Source organism: Ornithorhynchus anatinus, chromosome 20 (genome assembly GCF_004115215.2).
Source record: "Ornithorhynchus anatinus isolate Pmale09 chromosome 20, mOrnAna1.pri.v4, whole genome shotgun sequence".
NCBI lineage: Eukaryota > Metazoa > Chordata > Mammalia > Monotremata > Ornithorhynchidae > Ornithorhynchus > Ornithorhynchus anatinus.
Window position 1 is genome coordinate 17,730,750 of NC_041747.1, and position 23,685 is coordinate 17,754,434.

The 23,685-nt window shown below is 46.0% G+C and overlaps 1 long non-coding RNA gene across 1 annotated transcript; it reads left to right on the forward strand.

Moving 5' to 3' along the window:
* Window positions 1-11,191: 11,191 nt before the first annotated feature.
* Window positions 11,192-22,849, forward strand: LOC103169990. Its single transcript, XR_003753845.1, has 3 exons — window positions 11,192-11,543; window positions 21,697-21,839; window positions 22,464-22,849. It is a non-coding gene; the product is annotated as an uncharacterized LOC103169990 (long non-coding RNA).
* Window positions 22,850-23,685: the final 836 nt, after the last annotated feature.

Here is a 23,685-nt window from a genome sequence, read left to right on the forward strand (position 1 = left end):
ACTGAATGCTGAGGTAGATAGAGAAGCAGCCTGTCTCAGTGGAAAGAGCACGGGTTTGGGAGTCAGAGGTCATGGGTTCGAATCCCAGCTCTATCCACCAGGATACACCGCTTCTTGTGCTTTGCTATCACTTTCTACCACATTCTCCTTCCGGCTTCGGAGATATCGCTCAATTTTGCAGAGGGAAGAGGACTCCTACCCAGAAAAGCAATACATGGCGCTTTCTTAGTTTCATTCCACGGTCTCATGAGCTGATGCTTTTAGATGGAGCAACCACAGAAAAAAATCAACCTTTAATGTATTTCCTTCTGAGGAAATTACTATTACTATACTTACTTAAATTACTATTACTATATTGTTTTTCTTAAATTTCCTCTATTATTCTTTCCTTGGGCGCCCATCCTCTCTACGCCACCTCACCCCTAAATCGTGAGTGCCCTAGGAGCTAAGACCTCAATCAGTGACTCTGTATCTTTCGTCGGCATTTAGGTCAGTGTTTCACACACTGGTAAAAATCCGGAAGTGGTTTACCCCCGCCTCCTTCCGCGCGGTAAACTTGAGTCTCCGCCATCGACTCTCGCCCGTGCCGCTGCTGTCCGGGACAGGGGAGTTTTGACTCGTAGCAGATGGCCTTCCACTCACTAGCCACTGGCCAAGCTAGAAATGGAACGGGCAGGCCTCTGCTGGACTCTCTCTCCCGTAGTCGAGACTGGTAGAGGTCTCCAGGTGTGACCCTCAGAGGGGACTACTAATACCAGTTAATAGTCCGGTTATGTGATTCGGCGATTAGTCCATCAGTCAATCAGTCATACTTACTGAACACTTACTCTGTGCGGAGAACTGTACTAGACGCTTGGGAGAGCACGACGCAGCAGAGTTGGAAGACACATCCTCTCCCGCGACGAGCTCACATTCTAGATGGGGACTACAGTCTAGAGGGAGAAGAGTGCAGTGCTCGGCACATAGTCGGCGCTTAACTAACACCACAGTTATAGCGATGGGGAGTTCGGTGGGGCAGATTCTTCTGTGTCTACTCTAAAATAAAACTTCCGCTGAAGGTCTTATAAAAACAACAGAATGCCATTAATGGGGTGGTTAACCGGTGCTAAAGTAATTGAGTATAATGTTAATAAGCGGAGGGGGCTCGTAGCAATACCAGAATAGACACTCAAACAGAAGGGAAGCAGCGTGGCTATGGGAAGCAGCGTGGCTCAGTGGAAAGAGCCCAGGCTTGGGAGTCAGAGGTCATGGGTTCGAATGCCGGCTCTGCCACTTGTCAGCCGTGTGATTGTGGGCAAGTCACTTCACCTCTCTGTGCCTCAGGGACCTCATCTGCAAAATGGGGATGAAGACTGTGAGCCTCACGTGGGACGACCTCATTACCCTTTTCTCCCCAGTGCTTAGAACAGTGCTCTGCACATAGTAAGCGCTTAACAAATACCAACATTAAGGGAGACCTAGGTGAGAACCCTAAGGATAGAAATACTGGATCTAAGACTTGTCGAAGTATCACAGGCCTAATTTATATATTTGGACCACCGGATCAATCTGGGGTGAACCTTGTTAGTGTGGTAAACCACAACTTTGTAAACCGAGTGTCCTTGAGACTGTTTAGTTGGCATAAGTAGAGCATTCTGGAAGCATATGTGAGGCAGATGTAAGTTTTAGAAAGAAAGTTTTCTTGAAAGCAGTGTATTTGCTAAACTTGTCCGCTTGTTTCGAAAGAAGATGAACACATGCTGATATTTGAAATAGAAAGAGGAGGGCAAAAGAAAGGATGAAGACATCATAAATTAAAACAGGTCTCTAGCACCTTATGCTCGTCCTTTTTAAGCCAGGTTCTTCCAACACGCAAACTATTCACCGAGAGCGAATCAGAAATCGTAGCTGCGTTAGGTTTAGGCCTCTGGGGTCCTATTTAAGAAAACGGCAATTCCTTCCCTACCTGGAACAATTACTGCTTGATGAAGTTAATGTTGCTTCCAAATGAATCTTGCTTTCCATATAAATTTCCTGCTGCCCAAAATGGCCTGCATAATGAACTTTCAATCCGATTAATATTCTTTACCACTGCAGCTAGAGGCCAAAGAGAAGAAGCTCAGAACAGGAATAGTTTTACCCTGCCCTGCTTGCCGGATGGGCCCTTGGAGATGACTGGACAGAGTCAGATCAGGCCAAGTCAAATGCCGATCCTCTTAAGCCTCACTAACAGGTGGGAAGAGGTTTCAGGAGCCCCCGATAAATAGAATCAAAGGACAACATTTGAAAGCTGTGGCTATAGTTACTTTCATCATCTTCCGTTTCTGGAATACAAACACTTCACTCTCTCATTGGTGAGAATTACCTCGTTTACCCCCTCGCCCTTCGGCAGGAAGGCGTGCCTTCTTGCTGAGATCCAGCGAGCCCGTCTTCCTAAAGAAAGTCTGTTGTCCTGGGGAAGGGCGTGGGCGTTAGGATCCCTAAATTCACTGATAATCCCATTTTAGCTAGTTTCCACCTCTTTCTCTAACCAACCAGATCCACATGGAGTTCACAGACTCAATAGGAGGGAGAAAGGGTATTGAATCCCCATTTTACAGATGAGGAAACCGAGGCCCAGAGAAGTTAACTGATTTCCCTAAGGTCCTAGAGCCGGCAAGTGGAGGAGTCAGAATTAGAACTCAGATCTTCTGGCTTAATAGTCCCTTTCCTCTAGGGAACGCTGCTTCAGGTTGATTCGGCTCCCTTCCGATGCCATAGCCCTCTGACCTGCCGGAGAGTGTTCAGGTTTCAAAATGAAAAAGTGCCCAAGAAGAGAGTAATCAAAGTGACTGAGCAGATGGGCTCACAGCATTTATCAGGAAAGCTCTCTAGGGCTGCTAGGTTGTATCTAGTTTGGGTTTTTTTTTTCATTTTCAGTTGCAGCCACCTGCTACTTCTATCCCCAGGTTTCCAATTAAATAACCAGAGACTAGATAGGTTACATGGTGTCAAAAATCAAATTTAATTGCTTAGAAAGTCAATTCTTCAAAAACCATGATTGATTTTATCATTTTAAGGTTAGGGTTGGGCTGGATGGGGTAGGTTGGATTTGATTTGAGGGATCTCAATGATGTAACATTTGGTGACCGTTTCTAACTCCAAAGAGTTAGATTGCTGAGAATTTGTCTTAGAACCATTATGAAATCATGCCTGACAAAACAGGTTTATCTGCCTTAGCCCTACTTTAGGCTCATCTGGGATTCTATATTGGGAAGTTACTTGTTATACAAAAAGGTTAAGAGGTTCTCACCAGAGAAAAGAAGTCGATTGCTTAATTAGCACACCGTAGACGCACCGCAGAGTTAAATTATTTTCTTTCGCCAGGGAAAACCCCCGCCTTCATCAAGGCTTTTGACAAGGTGCTTTTTAACTGGGCTGTTAACGGAATCCGAGACTTGAATAAAGTTTTCCTTTAAAGGCAGATGCTTCAGCCCAGCCTTATTTTCCAAAGGCATTTCTTCCCACTTTAAGGAACACGATTTACAAGTCTCACACCCGCTAAAATAGAAATATAGGTCTCTTGGAAGAGTTCTTATGTATATGTGCTCGGGTTTATAAGAAGTCAGGGGAGAAAGACAAACTTGAAAACATTTGTAAGTAATTCATGATTTGGGACGTGGAATAGCTCCACACTGACAGCCTCCCCCCGGTCTTCAGTTAGGTAACGAGGTGATACTAAAATGATTGCATTCTTTATCAAATAATGTTTTGCGAGGCTTTCCGCGGAGCCAAGGGCTGGTTAAGTTCTAGAATGGGCTGCTTATGTGATGCCTAGTGTAGAGGCGTTTTTAGACCATGAAAAACAGTAGGCTTATATACTTTTATAGAGCTTTAGAAATCCTATGACCTGCTTAACGCATGAACACTTTTATTAGAGCTTTTTCAAAAGATTACTGCTGCCTTAGTTAGTCCAGATTGGCCTCTTAACAAGTGACTTAGTAGATAGCTATAATCCACTCTTTTTTCTGACTGGCTCCTAGCGATCGACATTTTCCACTGACCTTCATTATAAACAATTAGGCCGTTACCCCCAAAAGGCCGCAGAATCATGAAGCTAAGTCCTTCAATGCTATTTTAAGTGACTCTTTAGGAGATGGAATTTCCCACCTCTAAAAATCACATAGCAGGTTTTGGACGCTGTTTGTCGGTAGCCTTCTTATTGAATCCTTTTGGGAAAGCGATTCAAGTTCGAGCCAGCTCTTATTTGCAAACTGCTAAAGTATACAGGGGAAGTGTGAAGTCAGTGAAAATGCATCTGAGACACGAAAGCAAGGTGAAATGTTCTGTTCCAAATTGAGTCGTGAAGTGAAAATGTAGGGGATATTAAATGATAGTAACATTGCAAAAATAGTCCCCGCAGTGGCTGACTCTTAGTGATGGATGAAATGATTTCTGTGTATAAAATATATTTTAAGAACACGGATAATGAAAAGTGATCTAGAAATATAAGGTAATACTCCCTTTCGAAGTGAGCACTTGGGGTTCTACTCCTTAAACACTTGTGATACGTTATCAATGGATCAATCATATTTACTGAGTGCTTACTGGGTCCAAAGAACTGTGCTAAGCATTTCAGAGAGTACAGTATAGCAGAGTTGGTAGACAAGTACCCAGCCCACAACGAGTTAGAGGGGAAGACAGATATTAATATAAATAAATCATGGAAATGTACACAAGTGCCGTGGGGCTAAGAGAAGGGTGATTATTAAAGGGTACAAATCCAAATTCAGCGGTGACGCAGAAGGGAGTGGGAGAGGAGGAAATGAGGTCCTAGTCAGGGAAGGCCTCTGGGAGAAGATGTGCCTTCAAATTAGATTTTGAAGGCGCAGAGAGTGACTGTCTGTTGGATATGAAGAGGGAGGGCATTCCGGGCCAGAGCCGGGAATAGGTGAGATCGAGGTACAGTGAACCGGTTGCCATTAGAAGAGCAAAATGTTGTTGGCTGACTTTTAGGAGGAAATCAGGGAGGTAAGTTAGGAGTGGGCAAGGTGATTGAATGCTTTAAAGCCGACGCTACAGAGTTTCTGTTTGATGAGGAGTTTGATGGGCAACCACTGGAGATTTCTGAGGAGTCAGGAAACATGGACTGAATGTTTTTTGGAGAGAAATGATTCAGGTAGGAGAGTAAAATATAGACTGGAGCAGGGAGAGGGAGGGGACAGGGAGGTCAGCAAGGAGGCTGATCCGGGGAGCCGTGGGGCCAAGGGAGCCTTTTTTTAGGATAGAAGGGACGTGAGCACGTTTGAAAGCTGTAGGGGAAAAACCACCGGCCAGCCACTGTTGAATACTGCAGTCGGGAGGGGACAAAGGGATGGCGTCGTAGGTGATGGTGGAGGGATGGATTCTTGAGATTCTGCTGGAAAAGGTGAGAGAGTTGAAGAAGGGACAGGAGGAGGGAGGGACTGGAGAGGAATGGGGGAGATTTTAGGGAGATAATAATAATGATACTTTCAATTTTCTCAAAAAAGTGTAGACAGCACCATCAAAGCAGCGTAGTGTAGTGGATAGAACACGGGCCTCAGAGTCAGAAGGTCAGGGGTTCTAATCCCGGCTCTGCCACTTGTCTGCTGCGTGTCCTTGGTCAAGTCACTTCTCTGGGCCTCAGTTACATCACCTGTGAAATGGGGATTGAGTCTGTGAGCCCCACATGGGACAGGGACTCTGTCCAACCTGATTTGCTTGTATCCACCCCAGCGGTTAGTCCAGTGCCTGGCACAGAGTAAGTGTTTAACAAATACCATAATTATTATTGTTATTATTATCATTATCCTCCCCATCTCTCAAGAATGTTCGTTTGGCATTATCCTTGACTTATCTCTCTCATTCAACCGACATATTCAATCTGCCACCAAATCCTGTCTGTTCAACCCTCACAACATGGCTAAATTTGTGCTTCATAAATAGGACTGAATAAACGAATGAGTGACTGAATAAAATTTCCCCTTTCCTCTCCATCCAGACTTCTACCATGTTAATCCAGACACTTCACCTTGTCCCACTTGATTACTGCATCAGCCTTCTTGTTGATCTCCCTGCCTCCTCGCTCTCCCCGCTCCAAGCAATACTTCACGCTACTACCTGGATCATTTTCCTCAAAACCATTCAGTCCATGTTTTCCCCACTCAATAGAACAACCAACGGTATTTATTGAATGCTTACTATGTGCAGAGGACTGTACTAAGCGCCTGTGAGAGTACAATACAAGAGAATAAGGAGACTGTTTCCCTGCCCATACTGAGTTTACCATCCAGAGGGGAAATTACAATTTAAAGTCTTAAGAACCTGGGTTGCCCATCCACCTCCTCGTCGAACTAAAACTCCTTACTAGAAAAGTGCTCAATCACCTTTCCCCTTCCTAACTTACCTCCGAGATTTCCTAATTCAACCCAGCCAGCTTCAGTCCTCTAGGGCCAACCCGTTCACTTTACCTCGGTCTCCTCTACCTCGACACCGACCCCTTGCCCGCATCCGATCTATGGTATTTATTGAGTGCTTATTTTGTATAGAGCCCTGTACTTACCTCTTGGGAGGGGTTCCCTGCCCACGGAACCCTAAAGAGGGAGAGAGGATGGAGAATATCTTCTCTATTTCCCCTCCTCCTGGGCCCCATCTATATTATCCTGTGAGCTGTGTGCATATAGAGTCATACGAATCGAGTAAGCGCGTAATAATATGCCGCCATGGGTGACCCTCATTTACAACTTAATTCATCACAGCTTTAAACGTATCTTTGGTTTCTCTAGTTATATCTTACCTCTAAATAATGTCCAAAGTAGAATAATAACAATATTCACTGAACGCTGCAGTTTGGATGGATATAATTTCCATAAAGAACTTTCAAGAGGCAAATATGTTCCCTTTCATCGGAAATAGTAGTTAAAATCCTTTTTTAATATCTTTTGTTCTGAGCTACAGATTTCATCCTCATACATCTTTACTGCCTCTTGTTTGATTTCAGTTGATTAGATTCCGTTCATGATAATGACAATGATAATAATCTTGTTGGTATTTGTTAAGTGCCCTTAGTATGTGCCGAGCACCGTTCTAAGCGCTGGGGTAGATACAGGGTAATCAGGTTGTCCCACGTGAGACTCATAGTCTTCATCCCCATTTTACAGATGAGCTAACTGAGGCGCCGAGAAATTAAGTGACTTGCCCAAAGTCACACAGCTGACAGGTGGCAGAGATGGGATTAATAACAACAATAATAATGTTGGTATTTGTTAAGCGCTTTCTATGTGCAGAACACTGTTCTAAGCGCTGGGGGAGATACAGGGGAATCCGGTTGTCCCCTGTGGGGTTCCCAGTCTTCATCCCCATTTTACAGATGAGGTAACTGAGGCACAGAGAAGTGAAATGACTTGCTCACAGTCACACAGCTGATAGGTGGCAGAGCCGGGATTCAAACCCATGACCTCTGGCTCCCAAGCCCGGCTCTTTCCACTGAGTCACGCTGCTTCTCATCAACTTATCGTTTGGGGCAAGGAATATGTCTGCTCTTTCTGTTGTATCGTACTCTCCGAAGCGCTTAGAACAGCGCTCTGCATATTGTGAGCGCTCAATAAGTACCTCTCATGGATTGATTGATGACATCCTTGTTCTTGCGCCCACTCCCACTGTTTGCATATGTCTTTTGTCTTTCTGGCTCCCCCATCCTCCAATAAATTATAAACTCCTGGAGGGCGGAGATCACCTCTCTCTTCTGTCGTCCTCTTCCCAAGGACTTAGTATAGTGTTTCGCACTCAACAGGCACTCAGTAAGTAGCACTGATGATGGTGATGATGGTGGTGAGGAGGGAGAGGATGAAAGTATGCCAAGGGATTCCACCGGCAGAATTTTGCCTTTTCATTCATTCATTCATTCATTCATTCATTCAATAGTATTCATTGAGCGCTTACTATGTGCGGAGCACTGTACTAAGCACTTGAAATGGACCATTCGGCAACAGATAGAGACAATCCCTGCCCCTTGACGGGCTTACAGTCTAATCGGGGGAGACAGATGGACGAAAACAAGACAACTTAATCACGATAAATAGAATCCATCCACTTCTTAATTGGTGAGAACAGAAGAAATCCAATGAGAGGGCTAGCTCTCCTAAAGGTACCGCTTGTCAATCGGCTTCTCTAATAATGAGATTAAAACACTCCGGTGTCCTTATCAGAAGGAGGTCATCTTTCTCTCCTAAAATACATCATCTGCTATAATCTCCACCCAATAGACTGTGGGGAGAATTGCTGTTGCGGGGGTTAGAGAGTCATTTTCCAATGTACTTTTTAATGAAAATATTTTCCACTATTGCTAAGAAAGCATGCTGCTTTAAGTAGAAAGCCTTGACCTTCTCCAGTTATGTTTAACACATTGGCATCTACTGGATAGTTTCCACGGCCTATTCTTGTAACGGTTGTAATTAATGCATACGCAGTATTTACTTTGCTATTCTTAGGTATGAGCAGTCCAAAGAACTCCTGGATTTAGTACATCTAATTCGTTCCCTTGCCAACAATTGGTTTTTGCTGTTTACGTGTGAAAGATAAGCTTTAATTTTAGAAACGTATCCTCAAGTATGAAAACTACATCTCTTTTCCTGGAGGCTCAGTTGAACCAAGTTCTTCTAACTCAGTCATTCAACAGCCCCATCTGTTTTTCATAATAATAGTATTTGTTAAGTGCTTACTATGTGCCAAGCGCTGTCCTAAGCACGGGGTTAGATATAAGGGAATCAAGTTGTCCCACGTGGGGCTCACAGTCTCAATCCCCGTTTTACAGATGAGGTAACTGAGGCACAGAGAAGTTAAGTGACTTGCCCAAAGTCACACAGCTGATAAATGGTGGAGCCAGGATTAGAACCCACGACCTCTGACTCCCAAGCCCTTGCCCTTTCCATTAAGCCAAGCTGCATCATCATCATAGTATTTGTTGAGTGCTTACTATATGCCACACATTGTCCTAAGCACTGGGGTAGAGACGAGAGCATATTAGAAACAGTCCCCGACCCCCACAGGGCTCACAGTCTAAGTAGGAGGGAGAACAGGTTTTTTAGCGGCGTGGCTCAGTGGAAAGAGCACGGGCTTTGGAGTCAGAGGTCATGAGTTCGACTCCCGGCTCTGCCACTTGTCAGCTGTGTGACCGTGGGCAAGTCACTTACCTTCTCTGTGCCTCAGTGACCTCATCTGTAAAATGGGGATAAAGACTGTGAGCCCCACGTGGGACAACCTGATTCCCCTGTGTCTACCCCAGCGCTTAGAACAGTGCTCGGCACATAGTAAGCGCTTAACAAATACCAACATTATTATTAATCCCCATTTTGCAGATGAAGAAACTGAGGCACAGAGAAGGGAAGTGACCTGCCTACGGTCACCTAGCAGGCAAGTGGTGAAGCCAAGATTAGAACTCAGTTATACTGACTCCAATGCTCATAATAATAATAATAATAATAATAATAATAATGGCATTTGTTAAGCGCTTACTATGTGCAAAGCACTGTTCTAAGCGCTGGGGTAGATACAAGGTAATCAGAGTGTCCCATGTGGGGCTCACAGTCTTCATCCCCATTTTACAGATGAGGGAACTGAGGCCCAGAGAAGTGAGGTGACTTGGCCAAGGTCACACAGCAGACAAGAGGTGGAGACAGGATTAGAACCCATGACCTTCTGACTCCCAGGCCTGTACGAATCCCGGCTCTCCCGCTTGTCGGCTGTGTGATCTTGGGCAAGTCACTTAACTTCTCTGTGCCTCAGTTACTTCATCTGTAAAATGGGGATTAAGGCCGTGAGCCTCACGTGGGACAACCTGATCCCCCTGTATCTACCCCAGCGCTTAGAACAGTGTTCTGCACATAGTAAGTGCTTAACAAATACCAACATCAGTATTATTATTATTACTCTATCCACTGTGCCAGGCTGCTTCTCTTGCTTTTTTCACTTATCGACGCTGCTTCAAAGCAATCAAACCACTGGAATGAGGCATAAATTTACTCTCAGATCAAACTCCCTGGGAGGGAACACTGGAAGCCAGCGGGAAATAAAGCATATTTTGACAGGATTAAAGGTTTCCCCCCTCTCCTCCCCTCTCCCCTCTACCTAGTCACCAGCCCTGTTTTACAATCTGTCGCCCTCGGAAAAAGGATCCATTTAATGATGCACTGGCTTGCTGGCAGAATGACTCCTGTCAAGTTTTATAGGTCCAGTCGAGACCCACATTGTCTGCCAATAAAGAGATATTATCACTCAGGCTCTGGCCTCTTTCCCCAAATTTTGCATTCTACATTCTTTAAAGGAGGAGGATCAAAGCAGAATATTTGCCACTGTTCAAGAGGGTCTCTGCCTCATCATGCAATTAGGTCAATACAGCCGTGAGTCAAATAGAAAAACACTAGAAAGCGTGAAAATCAACTTTCCCAACTAGAGCGGAGAGAGCGCTAAATAAAGTACTCCATGAAAGGAAATCCATTTGCCAACCAAAGACTTTGGAAAAATTGGAGGATTAGTAGAGCCATTTCCCACGAGGAACTTATCTTTCCCCTTTTCGCTACTGAAGTCTTGAAATGATAATAATCGATCAGTTAATCGGATATATCGATCGAGGGCTGACAATACGCAGCATATTATATTGTGAGCCTTTGAACAAGTGGAAGTAGAGTCGGTGGACATGATCCCTACCCTCTAGAGTGATTTTCAAATTTTTAGGATTTCAAAATACTCTACAAAGAATATTTTCTTACTTCGGCCATCAGTAGACATCTCCCTCCGACTTAGACCGTGAGGCCCATGTGGGACAGGGGCTGGGACGAACCTGATTAGCCCCGGTGTTTAGAAGAGTGCTAAGGACTGACCGAATACTTTATGATCGTTTTATTATTTTGTTATGATTTTCAGTGGGCCTTATTGGTAGAAACCCTGAGCGACCAGCCATCGACCCATCAGAGCTGGCTATGGAGTGAGCCATGCCACCGCTTAGTACAGTGCCCGGCACGTAGTAAGCGCTCAGCAAATGCCATCATCATTATACAGAACTCACCAACGTACCCCTTGAGACGCGACACGGCCCAGCGGATCGACACTTCTCTGTGCTTCATCCGTTAAGACCGTCAGCCCCGTGGGGGACGGGGACCGTGCCCAACCCGATTAGTTCGTATCCACCCCAGCGTCGAACCGTGCCCGCGAATTATTATTAATAATAATTAATTATTACTATTATTAGAGATTAACTCTGGAATTCAGCCTTCTATTTTCTAGGGCCACGTGTCCTAAAGGAAAAAGCGGGGGTTTGAAGCCCCGCAGCAGCGGAGAGAGGCGAAAGAGCCCAGGCTGAACCGGGGCCACCGGGGGAACGAGCCGTAGATTTGGAGGGTCCTCTCCAGAGCCGACGTACCTGGAATCGTGTGGATCTGGAGAGATCCCGGCGAGTGACTGAGAAGTCAGAACAGTCGAGGAACCAGACGGGAGGAGGAAAAACCGGCGCAGGAAACGCAGGAGAGGCCAAATGGAAACCAAGAGAGCAGCGCGTTCATAAGAATCAGGTCAGGAGGATTTTCTGGGAGGCCACGGTGATGGTGAACTGTGTCGAAGGCCACAGAGGACAGGAAAGTTAGGTCGTCAAGATCCTTCAGCACAGGGATCGCGCCCGCGTGTTAAATTGGATGCCCTCAGAAACCTAGAATATAATAAATACTGCTGATTTGATCATTGCTGCTGCTGCTGCTGATAAGAGTATAACATCAACTTTGTCTTAAAGGGAGATTGATGACTGACTGGATTTTCTTGTATTTTACTGTCATTCAATCAGATTTATTGAGCGTTTACTGTGGTGCAGAGCACTGTACTAAGCGCTTGGAAAGTACAGTTCGGCAACAGATAGAGACAATCCCTACCCAACAACGGGCTCACAGACTAGAAGACTGTAGGCTGAAGACTTCGATTAGACTGTGAGCCGGTCAAAGGGCAGGGACCGTCTCTATCTGTTGCCGAACTGTACATTCCAAGTGCTTAGTACAGTGCTCTGCACATAGTAAGCGCTCAATAAACACTATTGAATAGAAGGGGAGACAGACAACAAAACTAAACATAGCAAGTAGCACGTGGTTCAGTGCTTGGCACATGCGTGGCTCAGGGGAAAGAGCACGGGCTTTGGAGTCAGGGCTCATGAGTTCGAATCCCAGCTCTGCCACTTGTCAGCTGTGTCACTGTGGGCAAGTCACTTAACTTCTCTGTGCCTCAGTTCCCTCATCTGAAAAATGGGGATTAAGACCGTGAGCCCCACGTGGGACAACCTGATTCCCCTATGTCTACCCCAGCGCTTAGAACAGTGCTTGGCACATAGTAAGCGCTTAACAAATACCAACATTATTATTATTATTATTATATCATTATTATTATTATTATTGTTTCTAATCCCAGCTCCTCCACGTACCTGCTGCGTGACTTTAGGCAAATCACTTAACTTCTCTGTGCCTCAGTTCCCTTAGCTGCATAATGGGGATTCAATACCTGTTCTCCCTCCTACTTGGACTGTTAACCCCATGTGGGACCTGATTATATCTATCCTAGCACTTAGTAAATTGTTTGACACATATTAAGCACAAAGCAAATACCACAATTATTATTACTGTTATTATTATCATTATCATCATCATCGTCATCATTTTTAAAAGAGGTCATGGAAAACTTTCATGAGGATGAGCAGTGTCATCTAATGGAAAGAGCCCAGGCTTGGGAGTCAGAGGACCCGGATTCTCAGCCCGGCTCCGCCGCTTCTTTTCTTCTTTATTCTTTTTCTTGGGAGGGGCAAATCATTTAGCTTCTCTGTGCCTCCATTTCCTCATCTGTGAAATGGGGATTAAATCCTACTTCCTCCTACTTATGCCAGATTGTGTCCAGCCTGCTGCCCAGTACTTTGTACTGTGCTCGGCACATAGTAAACGCTTAACAAATGCTGCAATTACTATTATCAAGGATTATTTTTTTCATTAAAAAAGACCTAAGCATGTTACAGATGGGAGAGAAGGGTGGGAATAAGGACTTTCAGAATGTGAAATTCTTACTGTGGAGTTAGACATTGACTGTGGCTTGAATTTGCTCAAACTGTTTCACTTTCATCTGAAACAGAGGCAAAAATAAAAACACCAAGTCAGGGTTTTCCTTATGGTAGATTTGGGGTCTCTCTGGGAAGACCCCACTGTAAAGAAGAAATCGATTCCGAAGGGCTAGGTTCGCCATTCCATGTTAAAGGAGCAGACTTGCATTTAAGGAATTCAGGAATGGGTCAGAATTAGCATTCTGTGGGCTTGGACTATATTCTCAAAATGTACAAAATTGGTGACGTACTAACGACAAACTCTCCTACTGGTTGGGGCCCATTTAGCTTTTGCTCGATTGGGCAGATTTAGTCGAATCGAGTGTTTTTAATGGTGCGCGAACTGAATGGACACTGCCTTCCTTGGAGAGATTATTCATGAAAATAGCTGATGTTATCTCTTGCTTTCAAAGCAGAATTAGCCATTTCGAAGGAGCTGGTTTACAGACCCGGTGGGAAATGTATAAAATTTAATAACGATGGTATTTGTTAAGGCACCCGGTATGAGAAGCAGCATGGCCTGGTGGAAAGAGAGCAGACTTGGGAGTGAGAGGATCTGGGTTCTAATCCCAACCTGCCACTTGCCTGCTGTGTGACCTCGAGCAAGTCACTCAGCTTCTCCGGGCCTCTGTTTCTTCATTTAGGAAATACCTCTTCTCTCGCCTACCTGGATGCGGGGCAGGGACTCGTATCTACTCTGGGGCTTAATACAGTGTTTGGCACATAGTAAGTGCTTAACAAATACCACAATAATATATATACGTATATGTCACGACGTCAATCTTTCAAATCTCAGGCAAGATGAACAAATGTTAAAACATTTGGAAGGCATTTTTATCCTGAAAGGTGACGGGCAGTTACAAAAAAGCTTCAGCGTACAAAACGCCATCTGCCCCATTTGAAGTGTTAAACATTAGAATCACTTGCTATACTGAGAGGAGTGGGCATGAGGGATTTTTATGAGCTCGTTGGATCAGCTTTTCATTCCATTCATCTTTTGGTACTCCGCTAATGAGGAGTTTAAAAGAAATATCGAGTGAAACAATTGAATCGGAAGCCGAATACTTGTAGAAAACGCCGTGTGGTAAATTAGAGTAGACATAAGGTGTCGGAGAAAGCATAGGCTGGGGACTGATTCACTTTACCGCCTTGTAACTAGGAGAAGCAGCAGCCCTGGTGGATAGAACACGGGCCTGGCAGTCAGAAAGACCTGGGTTCTAATCCCAGCTCTGCCACTCGTCTGCTGTGTGACCTTGGGTAAGTCACTTCTCTTCGGTGTGCCTCAGTTACCGCTTCTGTAAAATAGGGATTAAGAGTGTGAGCCCCATGTAGGCCATGGACTGGGTCCAACCCGATTAACTTGTATCTCTCCAGAGTTTAGAACAGTGCCTGGCACGTAATAAGTGCTTAACAAATACCATTAAAAAAAGAAAACCTCCTACCGGGAGGGGTAATTTTTATTATAGTTTAAAATTCATGAACACGTTGACCTATAGCTTACAGAAGGTGACATTTGTTAGGCAAGAAAATTACTCTCCGGAGTGGCAGATAAGCAATAAATATGCCGTATGAAACAGAGACATTATCCTGTCTACAGAATTTATACCCTCTGCCAATAATAAAACAAAAGTGAACAATGGGACACAATTCTTGAAATGTATCAAAGCCACTCAATTACTTTTCCTTCCAAACTAAAGCAGGCTTGCATTCTCTCTCAGATTGCCATATTCTTTTTTTCACGCCGTGTGCAGTAGCAGAGTAATTTTTAAAAATATGAGCCTTGGAATCTGACGGTTTCCTCGTTTCCAAGGTTTTAACTCATTGACTCAGAAATAAGATAATTTTCTCATGTCCGAATTCCTCAGGAGCCCAAATTAAGCAATACAACTGCAGTTTAGACTTCAAGCAGAGGTATGTGCTTAAATAGCAGTGACCCTTACCTAATTTGATTTAATCAGCAAATAAATTAAGGAGATCCAATAAATTTGGTTCCATTGTACCTGGGATTAAGAAACACCATAATAGCGGCACTTTAAAAATAGTTTTATGTGTGATTTAATCCACGTTATTGTTTGTGAGAGCCGTATGGAAACTTGATTCTGAAATCCGTTTCCTTACCGGTTTTTTCCTCCATCCTGCAAACGCACTGCTGTGTTATTGCAAGGTAATGAGTGTGTTTTATAGGATACGAGTATGCACTGATTTATTTTTAAGAAGGAAAAAGTTGCCATGTTTGTTTTGAGAAAGAACTCATGAGAAGAATTGCACCAAATTTCAAAAGAAATATAAAAACAGGATTGGGTCAAACCCTGGGTTTCCTGGGGTGAATATTTTAAATTAAAACTCCACGATACCAAACTTCATTCAATATTTTTAAAAGCCTGCACTGTCTAAGCCTATAGATTCAGTTAAAGATATTCATCTTTCCAGTCTAGCAATTTCGTAATTACCTCGGTTTTGTCTGCAAGCTTCCTCAGACCTTCGGCCTCTGGGACCGCTTACTTCTGGAGGCTTTGCTTTTACAAAATAAATACAAGAAAGCACGTCAGAGCTGGCCCATTTTACCCCTAAGTTGGTGGTGGTGGACTCATTCACCTCCATGGCCTCAAAAAGAATTCTGGGGATCCTTTGGGCTACTGTGCCTAAATCTTATGCAACTCATTGGTTTGCGCAAGCCCGAGGTTACTCACGTTCACAGAAACCCAGTGGTTAGAGCATTACAGCCTCCTAAAAGACCTCCACTGGTACCATTAAAAAAAAAACCCAACCACAAACAACAAACAAAAAGCCTCGGATGGCCTTCCTTTCGGTTTTTCTTTTTGAGTGTGAAACTGGGTCCCAGGCGTCTTTCATCTTCAGTCTGGAAAAGCTGGCTGGGAGGAAAAAACGGGAGCTAAAGAAAGCAGACCAGACTAAAAGAGAGACCAAATAAATGATGGTCTCCCGTACCTTCTGTGGGACCTCGGGCAAGTCGCTTAACTTCTACGTGACTCAGTTCCCTCACCCGAAAAATGGAGATTCCATATCTCTTATCCCTTCTACTTGGACTGTGAGCTCCGTGTGGGGCCTGATTATTTTAGTAGAGTGCTTGGCATAGAGTAAGCGTTTAACGCGTACCGCTATTATTATTTATTCATTCAGTCGTATTTACTGAGAGCTTACCGTGTGCCGAGCACACAGTATTATTATTATAATGCTATAATAGTAGTATATTATTAATGTTGTTAGTATCGTTATTATTATTTCAGGGTAGCAGTAACTCTAGCTGTTGCTTTGTGATAAATCAGGTAGGGAATACGGTGTTGATTGGAGGAGAATTTCTGTTCCCTCCCAGGAGCTCCCTCTAGACTGTAAGCTCGTTGTGGGAAGGGAAGGGAATGTCACTGTCTACTGTTGTATTGTACTTTCCCAAGTCCAGTTAAGAGAAGTGAAGCGACTAGCCCAAGGTCACACAGCTGATAAGCGGCGGAGCCGGGATTAGAACCCACGACCTCTGCCTCCCAAGCCCGGGCTCTTTCCACTGAGCCACGCTGTTTCTCTATACAGTAATACTAATAACTGTGGTATTTTTTAAGCACCTGCTGTAATAATCATGATAATTATGATATTTGTTAAGTGCTTGCTATGTGCCAAGCACTCTTCTAAGCGCTGGGGTGGAATCAAGGTGATCGCACTGTCCCACATGGGGCTCACAGTCTCAATCTCCATTTTACAGCTGAGGTCACTGAGGCCCAGAGAAGTGAAGCGACTTGCCCAAGATCACACAGCGGACAGTTGGCAGAGCCGGGATTAGAACCCACATCCTCTGACTTAATAATGTTGGTATTTGTTAAGCGCTTACCATGTGCAGAGCACCGTTCTAAACACTGGGGTAGTTACAGGGTCATCGGGTTGTCCCACGTGAGGCTCACAGTTAATCCCCATTTTACAGATGAGGTAACTGAGGCACAGAGAAGTTAAGTGACTTGCCCACAGTCACACAGCTGACAAGGGGCAGAGCCGGGAATCGAACCCATGACCTCTGACTCCCAAGCCCGGGCTCTTTCCCCTGAGCCGCGCTGCTTCTCTAACTTCCAAGCCCGGGCTCTTGCCACTAGGTCATGCTGCTCCTCGTGCATCAAGCGCAGTGCTAAGCACAGGGGTCGTCACCAGTGTTTGTCCCACAAGGGGTTCACAGTCTCGATCCCCATTTTACAGATGGGCTCAGTGAGGCCCAGAGAAGTAAAGCGACTCGCCCAAGGTCACACAGCAGACACGCGGCGGAGCCGGGATTAGAACCCTTGACCTTCTGACTCCCGGCGCGAGAGGAGTGAAAGCTGCTGACTGGGTTGTAGTAAGAAATCAGTGAAATGGGGTAGAAGGGGGACTGCTTTCCTCTCGGATTGTGAGGAACCACAACCGCTGAAGGGTGGTTGTTTTTCTAACGGTATTTGTTCGGCGCTTACTACGGTCCAAACTATGTTCCAGGCACTGGGGTAGACACACGTTAATCAGGTTGGCCACGGTCCCCGTTTCCCACGGGGCTCACAGTCTCAGTAGGGGAGAGTGGGATTGAATCCCCATTTGACAGATGAGGAAACTGAGGCACTGAGAAGTGGAGAGATCTGCCCAAGGCTACCCAGCAGGCAGATGGCGGGGTGGTGACCAACACGGATGAACCCGTGGCCGGGATCTTCCCTTTCGGCCAGGCGGCCCCCCGAGGAGCGGGGAGGTGGGAACCGAACCTTTTTAAGGAAAATGATCGAGGCCGCAGAGTGAAATCAGGACTGGAGTCGGGAGAGACCGGTGCAGGGAGGTCAGCGAGGAAGCTGATGCAGTCGTCGAGGCGGATTACGATAAATGCTCGGAAGCGGTTCCGGTGGAGGGGAGAGCGTGGATTCTAGTGACGTCGTGGAATGGAACTGGCGGTATTTAGTGACCGCGTACGGGTGAGTCGAATGAGGGAGACGATCCAAGGATGACGCCGAGGCTTGGGAGCCGGGGAGGATGGGGCCGTTGTCTACGGTGACGGGGAGGCCAGGGTTAGGGTGGGAAGATGAGGAGTTTGGGGTGTCGGCATCATATCCAGGTGTAGGCAGGAGGAAACGTGAGGCTGTGGAGCCTGCAAGATTCAGTCCAGAAAAAGTGGAGTTCATTCATTCATTCAGTAGTGTATACTGAGCCCTAACTATGTGCAGAGCACTGTACTAAGCGCTTGGAATATACAATTCCAAGTGACTCCTCTTGGGCCCAGATGGGACCCTCGAGCTAGGGAAGGCCCAGAACGGTATTTAAAATGGCCACTCGGGGCCTCAGCCCGGAGCCACGGGCCGTGGGAGAGGCGGCTGCCGGGCCCATCGCCGCTGGGGCCCGAGGACTCCTCGCTCTAAGCTTCAAGGCTGTCCATCACCTCGCCCCCTCCTACCTCTCCTCCCTTCTCTCTTTCCACCGCCCACCCGGCACGCTCCGCTCCTCCGCCGCCCACCTCCTCGCCGTCCCTCGGTCTCTCCCGTCCCGCCGTCGACCCCCGGGCCGCGTCCTCCCGCGGTCCCGGAACGCCCTCCCTCCTCACCTCAGACAATCTAATTCTCTTCCCCTCTTCAAATCCCTACTTAAAACCCACTTCCTCCGAGAGGCCTTCCCAGACTGAGCTCCCCCCGTTTTCCCTCTGCTCCCTCTACCCCCCCTTCACCTCTCCGCAGCTAAACCCTCTTCTCCCCACTTTCCCTCTCCTCCTCCCCCTCTCCCGTCCCACCCCCTCGGCGCCGTACTCGTCCGCTCGACTGTATATATCTTTATCACCCTATTTATTTTGTTTAATGAGATGTACATCACCCTGATTCTATTTAGTCGTCATTGTTTTTACGAGACGTTCTTCCCCTCGACTCTATTTATCGCCATCGTTCTCGTCCGCCCGTCTCCCCCGATTAGACCGTGAGCCCGTCGAACGGCAGGGACTCTCTCTATCTGTTGCCGACTTGTACATTCCAAGCGCTTAGTACAGTGCTCTGCACATAGTGAGCGCTCAATAAATACTATTGAATGAATGAATGAATGAGGAGTCGGCCGCACTCATTCCTTCAGTCCTATTTATCGAGCGCTTACTGTGTGCAGAGCGCTTGGAAAGTATAATCCAGCGATAAAGAGAGACGATCCCTGTCCCCAGCGGGCTTACGGTCTAGAGTGGGGGAGGCAGACATCAGAACAAGTAAACAGGCATCAATATAAAGAAATAGAATCGTAGAGAGATGCGTAAGCGCTGTGGGCCGGGGAGAGGGGGGAAGAGTAAAGGGAGAGAGTCGAGGTGACGCGGATGGGCACCAGTAGCCACAACCTGGGTCCCTCCCCTGGACTGGATGAGGGGCGCGGGGCTGGGGACTCCAGGGACCGGTAAGTAGCCCCCGCGCTGTTTCGACCAGGGGAATAATCCTCAATCCATCGATCGGTGGCGTCAACTGAGCGTTTACCATGTGCAGAGCACTGTACTGAGCACTTGGAAGAGTGCAACCCAACAGTATAACGTTCTCTGCCCACGACGAGCTGATAGTCTAGCGGGGGAGACGGTCGTTAATATAAATAGGATAGAAGCAGCATGGCCTAGGGGCAAGAGCACAGGCCTGGGAGTCCGAGGTCGTGGGTTCTAATTCTGCCGTGTGACCTCGGGCAAGGCGCTTCACTTCTCTGGGCCTCGGATGCCTCACCTGGAAAATGGGGATTGAGACCGTGAGTCCCACGTGGGACGACCTGATTACTCGCATCTACCCCAGCGCTTAGAACAGTGCTTGGCACAGAGTGAGCGCTTAGCAAATAGCATCATCATTCTTATTAAGGAATAAATAAATTACGGTTATATGCCCAAGTGCCGTGGGGCTGGGCGGGGATGGTGAGGAAAGGAAGCAGGTCAAGGAAATGCAGAAGGGAATGGGAAAAGAGGAAAGGAGGGCTTAGTCAGGGAAGGCCACTTGGAGGAGGTGGGCCTTCAATAGAGAAGCGGCGTGGCTCATTGCAAAGAGCCCGGGCTGGGGAGTCAGAGGTCATGGGTTCGAATCCCCACCCTGCCACTTGGCAGCTGGGTGACCGTGGGCAAGTCACTTCACTTCTCGGTGCCTCAGTTCCTTCATCTGTAAAATGGGGATCAACTGCGAGCCTCACGCGGGACAACCTGATGACCCTCCATCTCCCCCTGTGCTTAGAACGGTGCTCGGCACATAGTGAGCGCTTAACAAATACCAACATTATGATTATTATTATAAGGCTCGGACGGGGGCGCGGAGGGGGAGTCAGTCGAATCGATCGTATTCACTGAGCGCTTACTGCGTGCGGAGCGATCGTCTGTCAGATACGAAAAGGGAGGGCATTCCAGGCCAGAGGCAGGTAGTGGGCGAGGGGTCGGCGGTGAGATAGGTGAGATCAAATTATAGAGAGAAGACCACGCCGAGGAGAGCAAATGAAATCTCTACTGAGAGGTCACCTCCTCCAGGAGGCCTTCCCAGTCTGAGCCCCTCCTTTCCCTCCGGTCCCCCCCAACCCTCCGTTCTTCCCCTTTCCCCTCCCCTCAGCACTGTGCTCCTTCGTCTATATTATTTATTACCCTATTTATTTTGTTAATGAGGTGTACATCGCCTTGATTCTATCGATCTCGACGAGGTCGTCTTCTTTTTGTTTTCTGCTGTTTCGCTCTGCCATCCATCTCCCCCCCCGATTAGACCGTCAGCCTGAATCTGGGCAGGGATGTTCTCTATCTGATGCCGAATTGGACGTTCCAAGCGCTCAGTCCAGTGCTCGGCACACAGGAAGCGCTCAGTAAATACTACTGAATGAATGAAGGGATGAAAGCGGGAGAGTGGCTGCCGCCCGGCCCATCTCTGGGCCGCCGATGGGCAGCTGGGCTCTCTCCGCGGCGATGCAATGAGAAGCGATACCAAATACCAGTGGTCTGCTCTCTGACGGCGAGGCCGGATATTTTACAAACAGTCCGGGGAACGTTCCATTCCCACTTGCAAATTTACGTAGTGCTGCCTGGAACTTGGACTGGCCGTCCCAAGGAATTTTGAATCTTCTTAAGGGTTCTGATAACATCGATGCCTAACTGTGTATCCTAAAAATGCCTGCCTTGTTGTTCATCCGGTACTATGAAACCCCACAGACTGCGATCGTTCGCGTTATTGTTTGTATTTATCATCGGTCCAAAATTCCGAGCAGGAGGCGGTGATGGAAAAAACCGATTCTGGCACTGAAGGATTTCACTCTAATTTAAACGTAATTCATTGCTTATCCTTTGCTCAAGATTCTTCCCTCCGCTAGTGAATCTTTTCACCGTCTTTAGGGAGTCAGTCAACAATTATTAACGGATTGCCTAATCGTGGGCAGATTACTGACTCGGGGCTAAGCACGTTTAATCTATTTTAAAAAACAACAACAATGGGGTTGAATATCTTAGGGTACCCTTTACCCGAAAACCAAAATGCAGGTTGTAGACGTTTTCTTCAGAACATTTTTATCACGTCTGCATCTGTCAGCTTGGATTTTGGTCCGGGAGGAAAGAAATCTTGTTAATTCTGAAATTTGGTTTGCTCACTGAATATAAATTCACTTTAGTATGAATTCACTCTTCACTACAGTTGTGCCCGGGACTCACCCAGATTAACCCTTCCAGGAATCCGTTCCATCAGGGTGGTTCATTAAATCCAAGTGGACAACGGCCACGTTGAGACAAACCGTTGGAGGAGGAAAATGCATTCTCTTCGTTATCCTGTTTAGAAAGGTATTGATTCTCTGTGCTTTCTCCCCAATTTAAAAATGGCTAGCAATTTAGCTCAGATTGGTTCTTCATTGATTCTCAAACAGTGCGGTCTAGTGGAAAGAGCCTGGGAGTCAGAGGAGCTGGGTTCTAGTCCCGCCTCTGCCGCTTGACCGCTCTGTGACCCTGGGCGAGTCATTTCGTTTCTCTGTGCCTCAGTTGCCTCGTGGGGATTCCCTATTTGGGATGGCGACTGTGTCCATCGTATACACATACGATGTTGTCTGGAACCTAAGATATGATGTTGTCTGGTACCCAAGAACAGAGTTCTTTGTTTCACAACCAGCCACGATAATCACTGGATTCATTCCTAGATTGTGAGCTGTGTGTGTGGAACAGGGATTGTGTCCAATTATGACTATGCCCAATTACCTTGCATCTACCCCAGCACTTAGCACAGTGTATGGTGAATGTTTAGTTAGTGTTATGATTATTATTATTTTGGTCTAAGAACTGAGTTTCATTTTTCCAATGTGTCAACTATCTTCAGCCCCGTCCACCACGATCGCAAAAGTCTTATTTCAAAACAAATGCTCCTCCTTTACTTATTTAAAAAAATACACTCTTTCTGTCGCTATTTGTTTACAGGATTATGAGGACTCTCTACCTGCTTAAAAACTGGACAGTGAAAATACAGTAATAAACTTTGCATGAAGAATGGGAAGCTAAAGCTCGTACCTTTAAAAGCAATTAGATGACGGCGCTACTGCTGAATATAGTTTTTTAAATATTAGACTGGACAAAAGTCGCCTCCTAATTATAAACCGAATTCTGGGTCCGTTCTCGTCATGAAAGTCCTGATGCGATCTCTTGAATACTGTGTAGTTGGAAGTCTTGATATGAAGATAGGAGCATTGTGTTCACTCGGATTAGTCAAAATACTGCTTAGCTGTTACATATGCCCATGTTTTATATATATCTATGCAAATATAGATATATATGTGGCATAAATATAGGAGTATTTCTATTTTGAAGGAGGATTTTTGCCTTTCATGTTCTAATCCGCTTTCACTTTCATTTGCATCTAAATCTGTGCTTGTTCCAAGATGATACGGTCCACATCTTCTTTGCAGCCCATCCAGAGTATCTAGTATGATATTTAAGCAATCAACCAATCGTATTTTTTGAGGGCTTATTCAGGGAAGGCAGAGACTGAAATAAATTACAGGTAGGAGGAAGCAAGAGAGTATAAGGATACATTCAAAAACGTGATGGTGGAGAAGGCGCGAATGCTTAGATATTCAACATCCAGTGCGCTTCAAGGAAAAGCTGTTGACAGACTGAATTCAGGGGAATTTTTCTAAAGCAAAGAAGACATCCGCGAGAAGAAACTAAGCTTTCTCCTTTAATTCTCCAGAAGATTTTTAGGAGAATTCCTAAAGTTCCCTGCCAAACAAGAAGTGATCTCAGCAGGACTGGGGGACTACCTATTGTCGGGGAGAAGCTAGGTTTTCTAAAATAGAAGCTGCCATTTGGATTCAGACTTTTCTGAAAAATCGGGACGAGTGACAGGACGACTCGTGCGTTAAATACGGTATTTTGGCTCAGAAACTGGATTCCTCAGTTAAGTCCAAGATTTTGCAGAATGAGACTTCAATGGTTCCGAAGAATAAAATGATACTAAACCTCTGAAAAACGAGACATGCCCTTACCCGTCCATAAAATAAGGTGAATCGGCCATTTGAAATCAGATTTCTTTATCCTACAACCCTGAGAACTGAGCACTGAACTGAGCACTGAGATTTTAGAGAGGAAAAAGCAGTGGTTCCTCTCCCCAAGGCGATTGCAATCAAATCGTGTGGTCCCAAGC